The sequence below is a fragment of the Onychomys torridus genome, chromosome 3 (genome assembly GCF_903995425.1).
Source record: "Onychomys torridus chromosome 3, mOncTor1.1, whole genome shotgun sequence".
Taxonomy (NCBI): domain Eukaryota; kingdom Metazoa; phylum Chordata; class Mammalia; order Rodentia; family Cricetidae; genus Onychomys; species Onychomys torridus.
Genome location: NC_050445.1, coordinates 125,404,704 through 125,426,351, shown reverse-complemented (window position 1 = coordinate 125,426,351; position 21,648 = coordinate 125,404,704).

Genomic DNA, 21,648 nt, shown 5'->3' with positions numbered 1-21,648 from the left:
ATTGGAGACTTTACCTGCAACCTTAGAGGCAGCTCTGGAGAAAGCGTGAGGTTTGTTCAGTAGCCATCAAATTATTTCCCTATGTCAGGCGCTGCTTGACGTTGCAGAACCCCAGAGAAACTCCACAGACTGTGGGTAACTGTTTTTGTCTCTATTCTGTGGGTGACCAAAGTGGGGTTAAGTGCAAACATGTACCACAAGTGTGTGTTGTGGTGGTTAGTGTGTGACATGCTCCCCAGAGGCTCATGTATTCTTCTTTGAATTTATTTATTTATGATGTATATATATGTGATGTGGGGTGGTGTGGTGTGGTGTGGTGTGGTGGTGTGTGTGTGTGTGTGTGTGTGTGTGTGTGTGTGTGTGTGAGAGAGAGAGAGAGAGAGAGAGAGAGAGAGAGAGAGAGAGAGAGAGAAATTATCACCTTCCACCTTTTTGAGGCACATGCTTTCTTGTTCTTGCCCCTGTACAGTGTGCTCCAGGCTGGCTACCCCCAGCATCTGCCCCTGTACAGTATGCTCCAGGCTGGCTACCCCCAGCATCTGCCCCTGTACAGTGTGCTCCAGGCTGGCCACCCCCAGCATCTGCCCCTGTACAGTGTGCTCCAGGCTGGCCACCCCCAGCATCTGCCCCTGTACAGTGTGCTCTAGGCTGGCCACCCCCAGCATCTGCCCCTGTACAGTGTGCTCTAGGCTGGCCACCCCCAGCATCTGGCTCTTTACTTGGGTCTTGGGGATGAAACTCATTGATCCCCACTCCCTCTACCCAGGCTCATTTGCTGGGACACATAGGTCCCAGCACCACAAAAAATGCCATTTGTCAGAAATGTATTTGTAACCTAGTCTTAGAAAGTAAAAAATAAATGAAGCAATAAAATTAAAGAGAATTCTATTATCAGCTGCTTGCTTCCCCTAAAACAGCAACCATCCGTGAATTGTATGATGCAGACAGCCTACAGCATTTGCTGGACATGCTTGTTCAAGGCTGATACCAGCCCCAGACCCCTCAAAACCCACACTGAGAGCTTAGCAGTTGATCTGGGATGCTTCTCTTTCTGCGTCATAAATGCATATCAAAAGGGAAGGAGGTACTCAGAACCCACCTAGGCTGCCATCCTGGGTTCCAAGATACATTTACAATCCTGAGGTACCAACAGAATAGGGTGTGAAGAACAAGCAAATGAGGCCAGGAAGGCGTGATGGCTTTGCAGAGATAAAGTTACTTAAGGTGTGGGTTACCTCAGGTAGAGGGTTACCTTAAGTTGGGGTTCTTAGGTAGGCAATCACCTTACGTGGGAGTTACCTTAGGTAGAAGTCAGAGAATATGAAAATTCATGGCCTCTTTCAAGAGCTTATTCTCCAAACTACAAACACCATGATGTTAGAAGTAGCCTGCACAGTCTGGGTCCAGATTTGGTATTCAGAGCCTTGCTCCACTCTGGAGGGGTTTCGTTACCTCAGAGGATGCTCTGAATTTCTCTGTACCTCCCTTTCCCTGTCAGTGAGTGGAGGGGCCTGCTGGACTTGTTGGATTAATCAGCTAAGGTGTGGAGAGATGTCAGGAGATCCTCCTGAGAATCCAGATCAATACTGTGCATGAAAACAAAGCCTGCTTTGAAGCCCCGAGCTCTGAAGGAGAAAGTCTCCACGCTGCTAAGACAAGTTAGAACAACACAAAAGTGCTTTAAACTAGTCCAGGAAATTTTATCTCCCCTTGCTTCTTTTTTTCTCAGAAAGTTTGATGCTAAGTTTCAGTGTTAAGGTGTTTTCCCATAGTGCACTTGGGCACATCTGTGATCTCCATGAGGAAGTGCGAGACAAGAGGTATTTTTTACCTTCTGTTGGTTGATGGTTCCTCTAGTCAGCATCCTCTTGCCCTTTGTCTGGATACTCAGGGCTTGTATTCCTGTCCGCTCTGCTAAACTGAACCCTCTCTCACTTAGCATCACTTCTGTTCTGGAACATTCCTCCTTCTGCCCAAACTTAATGTGTACAGTGTTCACCTACCCCTCATGCCTGAAGCCTTGCTCATGAGTGCTTGAAGCAGGGTAAGTAGCTAGATGCTATTTGAATTTTGGATGTAATGCCTTGTCCTAGGGGAGAGTCTCATACTACATGGTTTGGTCAAGCCATTTGATGAATATTTGTCAAATTTATCATGCCTTCTTAAATATGATCCAACATTATTAAGTACAATAGTTAAAAGGAGTAAAAATTCAGGGTACTTGTTTGGTGAAGTAGCAGATAGATAACTCCCAAGCCCCCAGGTTCACCCACAGAGACCCTGTATATCCTTGCCTGTGTCTATATTCCCTGCCCCCTGGTCAGTCCCTTATTTGTCTTGCTGCTTCTGCTAGACTGAGGTGGGCTTCTCACAGCTACCTAACCTCCATGGGCACCTACTACAGATATAGTGGTACCCTGACTAATCCAGGTTTAGGTCAAACTGGTGCCAACCATTGGGAAAAGATTAATGGTCCTTACTGTGTTAGGGGCTCTCTCTCATGAATGCTGCCCTGGACTGCTTCAGCAACAGATACTGTTGTTGTCCAGAATTAAAGCCTAAAGGCTCCCCCAAAAATGAGGACAAAGAGATGCCAAGTAATCCATGCTCTAGAGAAAATCGACGAATAAACAACCAAAACCCCAAACCAACTATTTACCAGTCTAGCCTCAAAAAGTAGCTGCTTGGGGTTGGGGATTTAGCTCGGTGGTAGAGCGCTTGCCTAGCAAGTGCAAGGCCCTGGGTTCGGTCCTCAGATCTGGGAAAAAAAAAAAAAAGTAGCTGCTATTCTGAGCATGGTTCCAGCTGATGGTTCAGAGAGAAGAGAAAGGCCGAGGTGCTCCTAACTCTGAAAGCTGGGGACAGGTGAAAGTGTCTTTCTTTTTAGTCAGGCCCGGTGGGGTGTAGGAGGGATGGAAGTGCATCCCTTCTGAAGATTATGAACCTGCGAGAACGCACAGATGGTACTTCGTTTCCCTGGGGGATGCTCCTTGCTGCAATGCCGCATGCCCTGTACGTGAGGGAGGAGAGCAGCTATCTGGAGCTGGCCTTCTTTCTCTGTTTTCGGGGCAAAGAACATGGTCAAGGAGGGAGGGTAAAGAACAGCCCACAGGGGACAGCCATCATTATGTCCGCTCACGGCTCAGGCAGAGGACACCAGCAGCAGATACTACTACGTCTTGGGTGACGTGGAGGCAGCAGATACTACTAGGTCTTGGGTGATGTGGAGGCTGAATTTTTTCTTCCATGGAGAGGTGTGCTCTGGGGCTCCATAGAGCATTGGCAGCTGGCTACATGTCACCTAGAAAGCAGCTGTGACCAACAGCAAAGGGCTGAGACTGGCAACTGAGTAGAAAAGCCTCATCTTTAACCTCACCCACCCCTCCAGGCTACAGAGCAAAGGCAGGGGAGTGTCCCAGAGGCCAGAGTTCCTGTCCTTGCTCTCCTCCAACAGTCAGGGTCCCTACCTATTCTTGCCCTGAGTGGCAAGATGGTGTCTGAGAAAATTTTAACATGTAACAGAATAAATTCTAATAATCAAAAGTGTCCCTCAAATTATAGGCTCTGATCAAACTTCCATTAAGAGATCTGTTCTCCAGTGGGGAGAGACAAAGTAGCTGAAAAAATTTAAATAATTTGCATCTATATCCCCACACTGAGTGCACATCCCTCAGTAAATTCATCATGGTCGCCAGAAAGGGGGCTGTGGGAATGAAAGAGAAGAGCATCTTGGGACTTTAAAAGGTATTTATTTATTTATTTATTTATTTATTTATTTATTTATTTATTTTCTGTGTGTGTATATGATACTGAGGGTGCATATGTGTAATGCTAAGGGTGTGTGTGTGTGTGTGTGTGTGTGTGTGTGTGTGTGTGAATATGGTGCTGAGGGTGTGTGTGTAAGATTCTGAGGGTGTGCAAGTGCAGAGGCTTGTGTCTTCTGTCACTCTCTACCTTATATTAATTAATTAATTAATTAATTAATTAATATTTATTTGATTGGCTGTGGTTTCCTGTAATGGTCCCCATCTACTGCACAGAGAAGTTTCCTTGGTGACAGGTTAGGACTACGTTTACCTGTGGGTATAAAGACACATATTTAGAATGTAGTTAAGGATTGTGCTAGTTTAGCAAAGTGGAGGTTGTAGGTTCTCCTCAGAGATTCATGACTTCATCAGTCCAGGGTAGAGGCCTAGGTTTCCAGTGAAGGAGGCCATTGGTGAGTGGGTCTTCAGTCCAATTAGAGAGCTGTTGGTTACTACCAAGGTCTGCATGCCACTACTACACCCATGGGTTATCATGCCATTCTGGTTGTTGTGGTTCATAGGCATCATAACAATGTACGACTCTTGGTTACTTCTCTCCTTTGGAAGCTTGAAAGGCACATTCTTCTACCTTATTCTTTGAGGCAGGGCATCAGTGAACCTGGAGCTCATTGATTGGCTAGACTGGTCAGCCAATTAGCTCCAGAGATCGCCTTGTCTCTGTTATCTAAGGGCTAGGATTACGGATGTATTACCATACAGGGTATTACTTGGATTCTGGGCATCCAAATTCAAACCCTTATGCTTATGCGGCAGGCACTTTATTGACTGAGTTACCTATCCATCCGGGGGTATTCATTTATTGCTTACTGGAATGTCAACATTATAATTCTCCCTCCTCTCCTAACTTGCTGTGATTAGGGTCTGTTGGGCTTCTTGTCCCTAATTTGACTTTGACAACCTCAGCTACAAGAGCAATCAGAAAGGATGAGAGTCCAGGAGTCTGCAGAACTGTCTACAGGCTACTCAGAACGGCGCCGACCAGACCATGTGTAGGGTCCATAGGATCATCCAGGACGTTGCTTGTGAACACTAGTCATAGCTTTCAGGGTTTCTGGTTCTGATCCAAGTCCCTTTCTGCTGTTCTGCAGCCCTCAGGATTTAAATTGGCCCTGGGGACTGCCTTTGTTGAGAACACTTCCCCAGGGTGCTGGTGCTCAAACCCACTGAGCATCCTGTGTGGGCGCCACTTCTGGCTGCTTTGCATACGCTGCCACAAGGTGAGCGGCAAGGTGTTAGGTAAGTAGAGACCACAAGGTGGCAGCAGAGGACTAGTTTGGCCAGTGGCCTCTTGCTTGAGGAAGTAGGAAGCCCTGGGCTGCGGTATTTCCCATGAGGAAGGTTACAAGAAAAGGGAGCAAGCCAACATTTTAGAAACCTAGGAGATAAATACCAACAGGTTCAGACCGATCTTAGGAGGGTATTGAGATGAAGATTGAATAGAAAGATTAGTTATTTTATATTGAGTATTATTATTTTTTTTTCTGGACAGGCAATATGCTTAACTCTCCTACTTTTTATTTCTTGGAACATGCCTGCAATTATTTCTATTTTGATTGTGAGGAAATAGAGGCTCAGATGAATTAAGTCCCAGATGGAAGTTTACACGATGACTAAGGGATGGAATTAGGATTAAAAGTCAGGTCTGTCTGGCTGCCAGTCCGAGTTCTGAACTGACAGAGATCCTCAGAATGTGGCACATGAGACTCTCAGTATTTTAAATTGCATTCACTCTGTGTGTATGTGTGTGTGCGCGCGCGTGTGTGTGTGTGCGCGTGTGTGTGTGTACGTGTGCGTGTGTGTGTACGTGTGTGCTTGTGCGTGTGTGTGTACGTGTGTGCTTGTGCGTGTGTGTGTGTACGTGTGTGTGCGTACGTGTGCGTGTGTGTGTGCGCGTGTGTGTGTGGTGTGCGTGTGTGCATGCGTGTGTGTGCGTGTGTGTGCGTGTGTGTGCGTGTGTGTGGTGGAGCATGTGTGGAGATCAGAGGGCAACCTTGGGGAGTTCTCTCCTTCTGCTATATGGGTCTGGGGATTTGAACTCAGGTCCTCAGTTTTGGTGGCAAGCATCTTTACCTACTGAGCCATCTTATTGGCTCCAATCATGTCTTTACAGCAACCTTTGAGGGGATTTTGATGTAGTTCAGGTTTTGAGAACTCAGCGTGGTTGACGACGGGCTGCGCTTTGGCGCTGGGCAGGGCTTTTCACTGAGCAGTCCTGTCTCTAACCCACTGGGGACAGCTCTAAAGGTGCGGAAGCTGCGGGGATTCTGTGCTCACTCCAGTTTCCTCCCTTACCTGCAAAGTCTTGCATCCTCTTCAGCTGTGTGTGTGTGTGTGTGTGTGTGTGTGTGTGTGTGTGTGTGTGTGTGTGTATGGGGAAAAGTCTTTGTGGAACTTGGAAGTTCCCTCTTCATTAACATGACAAACGGGCTACTTCCATCAAGGGCGGTCAGTGAGACTGGCCTGGAATTTAGAATCTCCTTATAAATAAAGTCTCTGCTTAAGCATTAATGAAAGACATGGGATCTTTATGGCGCCATTTATTTCTGATCTTGCCAATTCTGCAGCCAGAGAGCAGCTTCAAGTCTGGCTTCCGGCACTAATTATGGAACCATAGCCGGACGAGCGGTAGCCCAGGTTCTTCGTAGAAGTTGTAACTCATCTAAAGATGTTATAGTGTTCACAGGACTGGAGGAAAGACAGCAAGTTGTTCATCTGTTTCTCTAGCCAGGAATTTCCACGCGGTGCTGATTGGTTTCCTGGCACCCTTGATAATTTGCTTAAACTTTGAAGTGCCACACGGTCTTTTTCAGCAAGAGGAGAAATAACAAACGCTCTTCTGTAAACAAGCCGTTTACTCTGGCAGATGAACCCAGCGGAATGGAAGCTGTGAGCCTCAAGTTCCTGGTGGAGCTGGAAAGGGTTGGTTGAAGTTTTTGTGTAGCCCTGTGAAGGAAAAGACAATCAGGTTCCATTTCACTTTATTCATTTGAAGTTTGTGATTATATCCACCGGAGATAGGAGCCCCCTTTGCAGAGGCTACAAAAGCATTAATAAGGACATGCTGTTGTTTAGGAGGACAGAGTGTTTCTGTGAGTTTGAGCTGCAGTGGACATTCTCATTTACATACCTGCATTAACATGCTCCCTGACTATTCTTATTTATTCATGAGCGTATTATAGATGGTAGACCTCTCCGTCAGCACTCACCTCTAACTTAGAAATCAGAGGTAGACTGTTTCTACATAGCAATTAAGCTCCAACTGTTTGTGAGCATTTACTCAGACAAATACAGAAATGTTGGTTTCTGGAATTCTCTGCGCTGAATCCTGGATGTCCAAGCCACCTTTGCTTCTAGAGTCAGTGAATTTTATCATGTTGAGAACAAGTACTTGACCAGACAACTCAAGGAGAATTATTATTATTATTATTATTATTATTATTATTATTATTATTATTAAGCTGCAACTATAGAGATTTCCAGCTAGTCCTTGGGAGCTTTCGACAGAGGCTGCTCATGCCCCTGGTAGAAAGAGGACCAAGAGGAAAGCTGGGCCTGGAACCAGGCAGAACCATTGAAGGCATGCCCCCAGGGACCTGCTTCTTCTAACTAGGCCCCGCCTCCCAAAGGTTCCAGAATCTCCCAAATAACGTATTAGATGGGAACCACATACAGGAACCTTACTTTTCCCTATCATTGAGCTGCCCTCATGACTTAGTTTGAGAGAATTCTGTATCTAGCCTGCAAGAGCTTCACAGTTACCACTACTGTCCTTTCAGATTGCTGGCCAGAGTCCACCATGCGAAGCATCTCTGCCAGCCTGCCAGAGCTGGAAAATCATAGCACTGTAGCCAGCAGCCAGCACCAGTTGCCTGGTGTGTGAACGGGGCTGTTTTCTAGCATCCCTCCTGGACAAACAGTCCAGTTGATTGGAGCTGTCTGAATGAGTTTGCAGAGAGCAGCAGAAGCAGAGCCTGCCTGCACAGATGCTCTCAGCCTGGACTGCCTCATGCCTGCAGAGCTGTGGACACATGAATGTGGTCGTTTTAAGTGGCTAAATTTTACGTGGTTTGTTATGCAGCTAAGAACTGATGTGGATACTGGGAATGGATGAGCAAAAGAACAGGGCTCCACTGTCTCCTTAATATTCTCTATTCAACAGTTGTATTTGCCCCTGTGCCCATTTATGATGCTGACTCTGGGGAGTGATCACCATTGGTCCCAGGCTCTTTGCTGCCTGTGTTAGTTTGCTAGGGAGGCTATCACAAAAGTCCACAGGCTGCGTGGTTTAATTTCATAGAAATTAATTTTCCTGCAATTTGGGGGTTTAGAAGTCCCTAGACTAAGATGGCAGACTTGATTTTTTTTCACCAGGATCTCTGCTTGGCTTGTGTACGGTCATCATTCAGTGTCTTCTCATGATACTTACACAGCGATTGTGACTTTTTGCCTTTTCTTATGAGAGCACCAAATGTGAGTTGGGCCTCATCTTATTTTATTTTAATTACCTATATTAAGGGGTGATGGTTGAGATAGGCTCTTACTATGTAGCCCAGGCTGGCCTTGAACTCATGAACCCCCAAGTTCAACATCCCAAGTGTTGGGGTTGCAGGTGTGCACTGCTGCACCTATCTCATAACTACCTCTTTAAGGGCTTATTTCCAAAAGCAGGTACAAATTGAAGTACCAGGTAGGAGGATTGCGTCATCTAAATTTGAGGTGATGTAATCTGTTTCATGGGGAGTGCCTGAAGTTTGGACATTAGCTTATTTTAGCAGCCACTTTGTATTGGCATTTGCTGAATTGATTCCGTCAAGCTCGGTGTGACTGACAGTTAAATGACCAGGACCATTCTGAGCTGCTTCCTTCCAGGTTTGTGAGAAATCAAAACAACTTAGGGAGTGAACGGGTCCCTGCGGTTCCTGCTCATGCAGCCACCGACCTCTTTCTGCCTGTGTTCTAGGTGGCCTGAGCATTTTCCAAAATCTCACTGTCAAATGCAAGAAGGAGGAAGTGAGGTGGGAGGAGCCTGGCCATCCGTGGAGGTCACGGCAACCTGGGGCTGACACTATTGTGTTCCTGGTGCGGAACTATCTAAAGACAACCCTTTATTCTAGAGGGAATAAAGGGTAAGGGTGATACAGCTTTCACTGAGCTCTTCAGCAAGAGAAGTAAACTTACATGCACTTTTAGAATTAGGGCTGGCACATCGGCAGGCAGCCCATCAGTGCAGACAGCGACAGGATGTGCATGTGGGTGGATTGAATGTTGGCCTTTGTCAATCAATACACATGCAGCACAGAAGGAATTGAGTTGCTAGAATCATCTAGATTTCTAAGGAGCAATCAGTTAGTATTTATTGAACGTTCACTGCCTGTGAAGCCCTCTATAATAGGCTGTGAAGAAAGATTCTTGTCTTGACTCTTGCTGTGTAAATACTTTCTGAAACATCCGAGTCAACATTCCTGCCTAATTAAGTCTCAGTTAGCTTGTAAGGCTGAGCCTGATGGCTTGGCTCCTCTGCAGCCAGAGGGTGTTAGTTCCTATTTCTAGTGATCATTGGGAGAAGGCTGGAATTAACTGTGAAGATGACTGGGCTGTTTGTCAATGGATTCAGCTCATTCTCCTGTTCAAAGGGCTTTTGATGAAGATATCATGGGACCAGAGAGATGGCTCGGTGGTTAAGAGCACTTGCAGATCTCTCAGAAGACCCAAGTTCAGTTTTCAGTGCCCACATCCAGTAGCTCACAGCCACCTGTACCCTAAGCCCCAGGGTATCTAACACCCTCTTTGGGACTCCACAGGCACTTGCACACATGTGGCCCATGCGTGTGCACGTTCAAACACACACACACACACACACACACACACACACACACACACGAAAAGACATAAATAAAAACAAAAACTAATATTATAAAACTCTTGTGATGAATTTGGATTATTAGCCTAAGATCTTTGGAAATGACTAAGCCAGGACTACTGTGCCAGACACTGTAGAACCCAGTGGGATAAGGACTCTGCCTAGAAATTGCTCATTGATAAATTCCTGAAAAATCACAGAAATCATGGCTTGTATCATTAGAAAGTCCACTTCACCAAAAACAGTCTATATGGTGAAAACCAGTTTGTTGGGTTATATGAAATTTCATATTATGTGCTGTGGATATCGCTCTGTGTAAATAAAGTTCTGATTGGCTGGTGGCCAGGCAGGAAGTATAGGCGGGACAAGAGAGAAGAGAATTCTGGGAAGTAGAAGGCTGGGGAGACACCACCAGCAGCCGCCATGAAAAGCAACATGTAAAGGTACTGGTAAGCCACAAGCCATGTGGCAAAGTATAGACTAACAGAAATGGGTTAATTTAAGATAGAAAAGGTAGATAACAAGAAGCCTGCCATAGCCATACAGTTTCTAAACAATATAAGTTTCTGTGTGTTTACTTGTTTGGGTCTGAGCAACTGTGGGACTGGCGGGTAAGAGAGATTTGTCCTGACTGGGCCAGGCAGGAAAACTCTAACTACAATTATGTATTTAACTCTATATAATGATCACTCATTTTAGTTAGATCACCAGCATTGCTTGCCTTGTGGATATACATGTAGACACTAAGTGACCTACATATAGAAACATGTTTGTGCAAGAGAAGGGTCTTTGTGAAACTTTGTGAGATGCATTCCTAGGAGAAAGGCCACAGGAACGGGTACTGGCATGGCGTTTCACATTGGGGTTCTCTGTCATTAAGTCCAGAATGAAGGGCTGGGGAGATAGGCCAGTGTTTAAGTTCTTGTCACCCCAGCATGAGGACCAGGGTTCAGATCCCCAGAAATCCATGTATGTGCTGGGTAGATGTGGCAGTCTGATTATTATTCCAGCCACAGAAGGCAGAGAGGGGATTTTCTGGGCAAGCTGGCCGACAAGACTAGCCATATTGACAAACTCCGGGTTTGGCTGAGAGATCTTGACTTAACACACGAGGTAGAAGAGAAGTCAGACAGGATCTCTGACATTAATCTTAGGGCTACCCGTGTGCACAAATGTACAACTCCACACCCCAAAGTGTGCACCCATACCACACATGCATGCGCATGTGGACACATACACATAAAAAAATGAAAAACAGAACAAAATGAATGTTATGAAATGTGTAGTGGGTGGTTGGCATTCATCCTGGCTTTCCCTGGAACCCAGAAAAACAACTTCTCAGGCTGGAATGAGCTGAGGCAACCAGAGACACAGATGAAGTGATGACCCCCTCCAGCACCCCCCCTCAAAACGAAAAACCATAAAGCGTGTGACCTCTTCCATAGGGGGACACTCAGCAGCTCTTCCTCACAGCTGACCAGACGGTGTCTCTGTGGGAGGCGGTGGGGTGCAGTACTCTCAGTTGACTACCCGATATTCTGGCGTGAGGAGCATTTCTTCAAAGCAGTTACCCCTGTACGCCGCATTCTTTTTGAGTTGATTAAATGATACAATGTGTATGAGGCGTGCTTATAACTTCGAAGCTTTTCGGTCCCTCTTCATCACTTTTCTTCTCTGAGTTGAAGCTACCTACCTTCACTACTTTTTAAAAAGATTTCTTTTTGCCTTGTTTTTGTTCTTATTTAGGTGTGTGTGTGTGTGTGTGTGTGTGTGTGTGTGTGTGTGTGTGAGTGCAGTACTGAAAGGGGCCAGAAGAGGGTCTCAGATCCCATGGAGCTGGAGTTAGAGATAGTTGTGAGCCTACACATGGGGCTGTGCACCACATTAGTCCTCTGGAAGAGCAGCAAGTGCTCTTAATCACTGAGCCATCTCCATAGCCCTACCCTTGTCTTGAGGGTGCCACCTGGGGTCTAAACAGGCACCAAGAGATCATTCAGTGTCCCCCAAATGTGCTTTTTCAATAGATGAAAGATGAGAAAAATGTCCTTTACCACTTGTGAAGCTGCTTCCTTTCCTAGGGAGCATAAGAAATGTCCAGGGAGGATTGAATTCCACATCTCTCTGATCTTATCGTCAAAAGAACTGGGAGCAAGCGTTCTCCTGGTGGGAAGCTGAGATGCCTGCAGATGGCAAGTGAGGCAGATAAATCTCAGCACTTGAGGGAACATCACCCGACAAGGAAGCTCTTAGGGTGCATATTGATCAGGACAGCATGAACTTCCAGGGGCCTTCTTTCTTTGTTGCCAGCAGAGGGTGATGAGGATGATTGTCAGGTCTGAGTGAGCTGGAGAAAGAACTCGTTTTCAATATTTATGATTTTAAAAAACCCATACAAATACATCACACATAAACACATTCTGCCTATCCATGCATCTCCCCTCTTCTAGTCTCCCTCCCCTCCCATTAGTTCACTTCCCAATGTTTCCCATCTAATATACACATTATGCAGTTTCATGTATTTATATAAAAATCTAGGAACTACAAATGAGAGGAAATATGTGATACCGATCTTTCTGAGAATGGCTTGATTTATTTATTATAAATATCTATAGTTACAGCCATTTCCCTATATACAACATAACCTTGTTCTTCTTTACATTTGGAAACAATTCCATGTTGGACACTAATACTGGTTCTGTACCTTACCCATTGTGAATAGTGCCACTACAGACACCGGTGTGCAAATATCTCTGAGTGTAAAGAATATTGGAGCCGGAGAGATGGTTCAGTGGTTAAGAACACTTATTCTTTCAGAGGACCCTGGCTTGGTTTCCAGCACACACATGGCAGCTCTCAACCATCTGTAATTCCAGTTGCAGGGAATTGATGCCATCTTTTGTCTTCTTTGGGCATTGCACACATGCATTGCGCAGACAGACATGAAGGCATAACACTCATACATATGAAAGTCATAAAAACATTTTTTTAAAGAGCACTTTCATATTCTTAAAGCAGAAAGGATTTTTTAAAATATATTTATTTATTTTTAAGACAAGGTCTCACTATATAGCCCTGGCAGGCCTGGAACTCACAGAGATTTTTCTGCCACTGCTTCAAGTATTTAGAGTAAAGAAATGATGACTCTAAAGGAAACGTTGATAAATTCAACTCTATTAAAATAAGACCTTCTGTTCAGCAGGACACACCCATAGGAAAGCAGAAGCACAAATTGCAGGATGGGAAATGTATTGTCAACAATCAATATCACAAAAGACTTCTGTCCTGAGACCTCACGCTTTCAAATCAAGAACGGGACAATTCAAAAGAAAAATAATTGGTAAAAGATTTGAACCTGCTCTTCATACAAATGAAATACAATTGGTGCATAGTCAGATGAGAGGGAGCTTAGCCTCATTAGCCTCATTACTCATCAAGGAAATGCAAATGAGCCCACCAAGGAATGTCATTACAAGCTCAGCAGAACGCTAGGATTAAACACTCTGAAACAATGGATACTGGCGAGGATCCAGACCAGTGAAGATTCTCACTGTGCCGGCTGGAACATTAAACAGAGCAAACTCCACAGTAGCCTACCATGAAGAACAGCCATGTTCTGCATGTATACCTTCTTGGACAAACTGTACAGTCTTCACACCAACCTTTCTCTTAATTGACCCAAACACACATGGTGCAACCCAAGTGTCTGTTGTTAACAGAGTTGTGAATGAATACATCACACTACCTGAATACAGTTACAGTAGGACATATTTAGAAGCAAAAAGAAAGGGAGTCACATTCCTCACAATAGCACAAATAACATTTACAACATATGGATTAGTCATAATCCTGAGACAAAAGGTGTCCCTTCTTCCATGGTGAGTACCACAAGCCCTATCCACTTCTTTAATGCTGGGGAGAGGCAAGAAGAAATCTCTGATCCTCACCAAGCATAAAATAAGAAAAGCGCGAGAATTTTCCCTGACCTTTTTATCCAAGGTTTTAGACCTGGCTTTTATGTTTGAGTTGCAAAAACCAAAACAAGCTTCAGAGTTAGTGGGCTGTTTTCTTAAGAAATAACATATTTATATTTGAAAAGAGTCTCCTGGGGAAAGTGCAGGAAGTACTTTCGTGGGTCACTGGGAGTATTCCTCCTGAAGAAGCTGCCATTTCCAGTAGAACTGGTTGGGTATAAGGCTCTTTTGTGAAGTTGTGTGATATTCTAGTTTCATTTCCATTGCCATGATAAAATACCCCATCAAGATCCAACTTATAGGAGAAAGGATTTATTTTGACTTAGAATTCCAAGTTACAGTCCATCATTGTGGGAGAAAATAAAGGCAGGAAATCAAGGCAGCTAGTCACATCACATCTAAGAGAACAGGGAATAAAAGCATGACGGCTTCATGCTCAGCTACCTTTCTTTACTGTCATACAGTTCAGGGCTCAGTCTATGAGATGGTGTTGCCCACGTTAGGAAAAAGACCACCACAGAGACCGAATCTGTATGTAAAAGCAAAGACCCTTTATTTTCAAACTTGGAGCTTGGTCTCTCTGTCTGATGCAGTGAGAGCAACGAGCTCAGAACCCAGGCAGGGTGGGGTTTTTATAATAGCAGAGGTTGGGGTGAGGGGATTTCCAGAGTTCAGGACCCTGATTGGCTGACATTTGTCTAGGGGTATGGAAAATATTTGGAATGTCAGGTATTTTCCTCTTAGATGCAGGTCCCATTGGGTGGGGTTAGCTTATAGCTTCTCCTGGGTCCAGGTGTTGCCTACCAGAAGCTGTGTCTGGGCCTCTAAGCCTGTCATGGCAACTGTGTGGTCAAGCTTTGGGACCTCCCCAACATCTTCTCATCTCAATGTAGGCAATCAAGACAATCCTCCATAGACATGTCCTCAGGCCAGCTGATGACCATAACCTCTGACTGAGACTCTATCCCTGGTGATTCCAGGTTGTGCCAAGTTGATAGAACTCATCATCACTCATCACCTAGAACCTCTTCTATAGTCTGTTGACAAATGGTCAGGGTATTAATAGATGTGATTTGAGAATTCCCCTGGTCTTCAGGTTCAGAAGAAACACATGTGTGTAGTTCTGGCACCATGGTGGAGGGTGGCTAGGTTTATTTTTTTTATTTAGTGTATAGAGCCAACGTTCTCTGGGTAGTCATCCTCAGTTGCTCCAGTTTTCTCTTGTGTTTGCAGGAGAGGACAGCGGGGCTGGTATGAATGGCCACTGAAGACATTCCTTACTTTTTCCTGCCTTTTCACCAGCAGGCTCCAGGAACTTGGAGGTCTAGGCCTCCCTTTGATTAACTTTGAGTCTCATATTTCTTCCCCTGTACAGTGAGGGATTTGAAAGAAATGATTGCTGAAGTCCATCTGAGCTCCGAAGCTACTCCTGTTACACATTTCCTGTGGACTTTCTTCAAGGCAGCGATATGGATTTTACAACTTTAAATTCATTTCTCTGCTGCAGATTCCTTGCCTAGAGGTGGAATGTCAGCTGGGTGCTGTATTTGGGATGGAGAATTCCTACTTGGCAATCCTTGTTGAAGGGATAGGCTGCCTGTGAATCAGCAGCCTAAATCTAATCTATTTTTATGGCCTCAGGGTGTTATGCGGCCCAGAGAAGCTTGGTGGGACACAGAGATTCTGTGTGCTGTGGCCCTTTCTGTTTTGAATGTATTTCAAATAGCACGAGAACACCAGCCTGGCCTATAGCCTGGTTAGCTAGAATGTTGCTCATGGCTCTGATTTAATCCTCCAGTGCTGTGAGGCCTGGAGGGGCTTTACTAGGCCCTCACAATGCTTTCTGGAAAGCCTAAGTGTTACTCCTTCACTGTTCTGTATCCAGCACTCCAGCTCACTAGAGATGGTGCCCAGGAAGGAACTAGTTGGTTGTCTTTGAGATAGCAGGTAGAGGATCTATCACTTGAAATTTGTAATTTCCAAGAGATTTTTCTCTCTCAGGGCCCTTTCTGTCTTGGGCTTCTGATTTCTTGTGCTTTTACGGTTTCTTCTTTTATGACCTTTACATTTAAGGCTTTCCCCACTAAAAGTATGTCCTCACACTTACATGGCAAGTACTTTACACAGTGAGCCATCTCCCCAGCCCTGGCCTTGAGTTCTTAGCAAATCTGCTGTGAGAGGCAGGACTAGTTCTGGAAGTAAACTGCAAAAACTCTGGATTTGGTGTCCCAGGTTTCAGCACTAAAATGTTAGTAAATTAATGGCTGAAACTGCAAGGAGACAGTTTAGCTCTAGAGGGCGAAGTATCCTGAACACCTCAAGCTACTCAGAACAAGAGCTCTGCCGTGAAGGTGTCCCGGACACCTGGAACTGTTTAGCACAGCTGTGATGGCTGGGACTGCAAAGAAACAGCCCCACCTTGGAAAGGAAGGTGTTCTGACTGGAACTGCTTTAGCAAGGAACGGTATCCTGACTCTTTGGGAAAGTCAGGATATACCTGGTGTGATGGGGGATGGTCTACCTGCAGGACACAGCAATCCTGCTCCTCTCCTGGAGAGCCACAATCTCTGGCTCAGTGTTACCAGCTCTTTCTCGCTTGGTCCATTATGGGATGTCCCAGCAAGGTTCTTCTGCTCACCAGTCAATGAAGGTCTTCACCCAATACTCTTTGAGAAAGAGATTTATTTGGGAAGGAGGAGTCCAGGAGAGTAGTTGCCTCTACCAGGGTGGAGAGAACAGCTCACAACTGACCGGGCAGGGTGGTTTATGTAGGATGTCTAGGGGCAGAGTCAACTGTGATTGGTTAGTTTATTTTCTGCCCAGGGATTGGCCAGTTTTGTGAGCAAGGGGCCGAGATGGCCCTGATTTCAGGGCCAAACTGTGTTTCTTTCACTGGCCTTCCTTGGCTTTTTGACACTACCTCTAAGGCCAGGACACATTTCTTTCACTGACTCTGATTCTAGGGGCCAAGAATGTTATTTTGGTACTAGTTTCAGAGTCAGGGCATATTTCCTGGGTTCTGGGTTTGGGAATAAAGTGTTCATTTCTCTGGTTCAGGTCCCAAACACAGGCTGTGTTTCTTTCCCTGGTTCTGGGCCCTAGGGCCAGGATTCTGCTGTCTTGCTCTGTGATTGGTTGATTTCACAAGTCATTTGGACAGGGGCAGAGATGGCTCTGATCTGAACTAAACTGTGTTTCTCTCACTGGCTTTATCTGAGCCATCCTTCCCTAATTCTGGGCTCCAGGGTCAGGGTGGGTTTCTCTAGCCAGCCCCTTTTCCCTACAAGTTCTCTCTAGTGTTGCAGCTAGTGAGGGATGGGGCTAGCTCTGGACAGCCCTATCCTCTTAGCCTTTGGTGGTATTGGGAGCCATGGACATCCACATAGACTGCTGCTATGAACAGGGCTGTGAACTCAGACATGGACCCCAACAGCAGCCCAGGCCCAGACATCACTGTGGCTCTGGGTAGCAATGAAGCCACCCACGTCAGCCCACCCCTCACTTCTTCAGATAGGCCTCTGATGGCACAAGATCTTAATGACAACTTGGCATGACCCGTCATAGGCTCACATGTCTTCACTCACCAGTAGATCTTTCTCCTGTAGAAACTGCTTGCTTACTATTTCTTAAGAAAATGTTAAAAGTTCAGTTAATCCTTCAATACCAAATATTTGTTTTACTAATATCACACTGACATTCTACTGTTCTATTCTCTTCCTTTCCTGAAAGTACAATAATCACATCATCTCACTGTCAAGGCACCATGTACTTTTAAGGACTTTCTTCCTTTCTATTATGGAAATGTTTAAATATAAAAAATGTAGAAATAATAGGATATTGAACCCCCATGAATCTACTAAGTGCAATACTACTAACATCTTTTACTTTTTTTTTTACTTACATTTTTACTTTTACTTTATTTTTCCTTAATTTTGGTGATGAGGATTGTGCTGAGGGTTTCTCAGCACACACACACATACACACACACACACACACACACACACACACACACACACACACACACACACACACACACCTTACCTCAAAGGAGATAAGAGATAGTTTGTTTTGAAGCCATATGTGACTGACCATTGCCTGGGAGCACAGATTTAAACTACCCCAAATCCATGTTCCAAAGTAAAAGCGGTTTCTCATAGCTTTCACAATAACAGAAAAAAGAAAGCCACAAATCATAACACTTTTAAATACATTGATGGAAACATCAGACAGGCCGGTTAAAGGAAAGCAGAGAGATCTCTGCTATAGGCCTCAGATGCTAACCGATCACACACTTAGCTTTTCGGGTGGTGAGAGCTAGGTAGCTGTACATCCCAAAGGGTTTACCTAGTGGTCACAAAGATGTTAGCTCAACACAGAGGAGGGCAATACATGGCTCTTAAGAAGGTGCAGTTGACCCAAGACAACCTGCATCTGGATGAGTAACAGTCCAACCCTCCACAGTCACTGAAGTTGCAGTTAGCAGTTGATCTGCCTGCAGAAGGCTCAGGAAGGTGCAGCTTCCTTCACACAACTTGTTTATAGGTCTCATGCATGCTAGGCAGATGCTCTGTCCCTAAGCTACATCCCTTGCCTTTGCTGTTCTATTCTGAGACATTCTAAATGGTAACTAAACTTGGTACATGAGTGTTGTCATTGGAACTAGCTGGGGCTTGTAGGGTGTGACAGTTATGCCATAGCCACCATGTGCCTGTGAGGGACTGGAGGCCACCATTACTGCAACACGCACCCAAAGTTCAGAGGTATTAAAATGTAAAGAAAGTGTGTCTTGGAATTGTTGGCACATTCCACACAGCACTATGAGGCCAAGATGCATTTTATATCTGTGTCCATACCCAAGAATTTAGAATTTTTCTTAATGCTTGAGGAAGGTTTCTCTGCTCCCCATTCATTAGTACCAGAACACAAGGAACATATTTCTGTTTCTATGGTACATCTTTACCCTTACTGAAGTGTCGTGCCAGGCAGACCTACTTGGACAATTATCACTTTGAAGAATGCCCAGTATCCATTTCTTCCCAGATATGGGTGTTCCTTATTCCCTCTGGGTCTGATCTACTTCCATATGCTTGAGATGTATAAACCACTCCGGTGTGCTCTGCTCAGAGGGCTCTTTGTCCCATCTCCAGAAACACATGCTTCTATGAAAGGAAGGGATGCTCATTGTCTGTACACCCAGCGCCTCACCTGAACCAGGCACTGAGTGCCCAGTGGTATGTCACCTGGACTCACTGTATTGTTACTTGCTGGAGTCACTATCCTGCCTTCTGCTGAGGCATTTCTTGGAAATGATATCCTGGGTATAGACCCTGTGTCACATATTCAAATTTGTGAATTGTCATGCTACAGATTGTGGTGGGTATTGTGTTCCCTGAAATATTGTGTGTTCCCCAAAATAAACAAATCTGGGGTCAGAGAACAGACAGCCACTAGAACAAAGCCAAAAATGGTGGCTAGAAAATGGGAAGAGTAAGCTATAGCAGAAGTTGGGTGGTAGTGGCACATGCCTTTAATCCCAGCACTTGGGAGGCAGAGCCAGGTGGATCTCTGTGTGTTCCTGGCCACTTTAGAAGAAGCTAAGCATGGTGACCTGTGCCTTAATTCAAGAAACCCAGCCTTTAATCTCAGGGAGTGACAGGCAGAAAGGGAAAGATATATAAGGCATGAAAACCAGGCACCAGGGTGAGTAAAGCATGTAGTTAGTTAAGCATCTGGTTGGTTAAGCATTCAGGCTTTGGAGCAACACAGTTCAGCTGAGATTCATGTGGAGGAGGACTCAGAAGCTTTCAGCCTGAGGAAACAGGATCACCTGAGGAACTAGCAAGGTGAGATAGCTGTGGCTTGTTATGTGTCTCTGATCTTCCAGCAATCACCCCAATAACTGGCCTCAGGTTTGTTCTTATTAATAAGAACACTTAAGATTCATGCTACAACAGATAACTGTCTTTGGCTTGCCAGCCTGGGTATTAAGTTTGTGTAGGCTGCACAGTTGGCTCAGTGGACTCTGGGAGTAAGTGGTTGTCATGGTTAAGAGACTTGTAAGTGAGTGGGTCAGTGTTGAGCAATTCAGAACAGATGCCCAGCAAATCTGAGTTCAGCTCTTAGCTGCTGATTGCCAGCTGATGAAGCTTTGCGATGCCCACACGTGCGTTGTGGGCCTTACAATTTCAGTTAGCTCTAACCTCCCAACTGTGGCTTCCTTCTGTCACTAGGCTTTGCTTGATAGATTGGGGAAGGCCACTCTGCCCACATCTGTCCTAGAAGGCCTAAACGAATGGCTCTGAGAGGTTGGAATGTCACTATCCTCCTTGTCTTGTTGAAGGGGAGGGATAACCTGGAATTCTGTCTGACTTCATGTCTTGGATCTTCTCAAGGATCCACTTCCAGGTGCACACAGAGGTAGCTGGATTAGTAGACCGTCCTTAGCTGCTGCCCTCTTCTTCCTTGACAGCTCTTGTTCCATGTCTGAAACAAGCTATTTGTACTTGAATGTGCAATTCAGGGACTATTTCTGGAGATACCTTAAGACAGTGGGCAAGTGGGCCATTTAATTTTCTTGGACCATAGGTCTCTTCCCTGCTAGTGACAGACAAGCTCTGGCTTCGAGGTTCTTGAGCATCTTATTTGCAGCCCAGCATAGACTTGTGAGGAGATGATGTAGGTTTGTTTCCTGCAATTTGTAGATCAGGAACCAGAGGCTCAGCGAGGCTTCTTAGAAATCACTCACACCTTCTCTGCTGATAAGTATCTGAGCCGAGACTGCAGCATAGCTTTGTACTGAGACCAGCTAGTTTCTTTTTAGCACTTCCTGGTGTCTATTCTTTCTTTTCAGTAGTGGATCCAATATTTCTCAAAGAAGAGTTCAGTGACTGAGACAAGTTACAGAATCTTTCCTTTGAGATTGTGGTCTGACTGGAAGAGGTATCCCTGGGTTTCTAGGTACCAAAGATGGATGGTCTCCAAGAAGCTCAACCTTAAGGACCTAGCAAATACAATTACATCTCATGTCCCTTAAGGATGGATAGATACCTACAGTCTTGTCCAGTTTGCTTTGTATTGCTGTCTCCAGTGCCACCATCCGGTGTAGAATTAGTGTAATTTAGAATCACCATGGAAACACAAGGAAGGTGTTCCTGGAAAAGTTTACCCTAGCAGGGAATATTTATTTTCACTGCGGGAGACACCATCCCATAGCTGGGGTCTTGGATAAGTAGCATAATTCACCTCTTCCTGCTACCTGACTGCAGGTGTCTCATGGCCCTGATGCTGTGCCTTCTCTATCATGGAGAACCACAGCAAACTCTTTCCTTATTTACATTGTCTTGGTCAGGCATTTTGTCACAATGAGGAAAGTAACTAATAAACATCGTCAAGGTTACCTAGGTCCTGAGCAAGTGCTGTCTCAAAAAGAGTATGTTGTCTCCCAGCAGTGGTGACGCACGCCTTTAATCCCAGCACTTGGGAGGCAGAGCCAGGCGGATCTCTGTGAGTTTGAGGCCAGCCTGGGCTACCAAGTGAGTTCCAGGAAAGGCACAAAGCTACACAGGGAAACCCTGTCTTGAAAAACCAGAAAAAAAGGGGGGGGGTTTGGGGATTTAGCTCAGTGGTAGAGCGCTTGCCTAGCAAGCACAAGGCCCTGGGTTCTATCCTCAGCTCCAAAAAACAAACAAACCAAAACCAAAACCAAAACAAAACAAAACCCCAAAAGAGTATGTTGTCTACCTGGGTCCCACAGCTCCATGTGGTTGAGACTTCCTGCCAACATTAACCAATTTTTAGAACTGACTTTCAGACAGACTTTTTCTAGATGACATCATGGAGGACAAGGGCTAGCCAATAAGCCCTGGAATACTGAGTGAAGATGCTTACCAAATGGTGTTTCTCATAATAAGACAATCATCTTAGAGGAGTTTTAGTCCATTCTAGAGAAAACAGTTTTTGATGATGTTCCCACACTCTGAACCTCTACCCT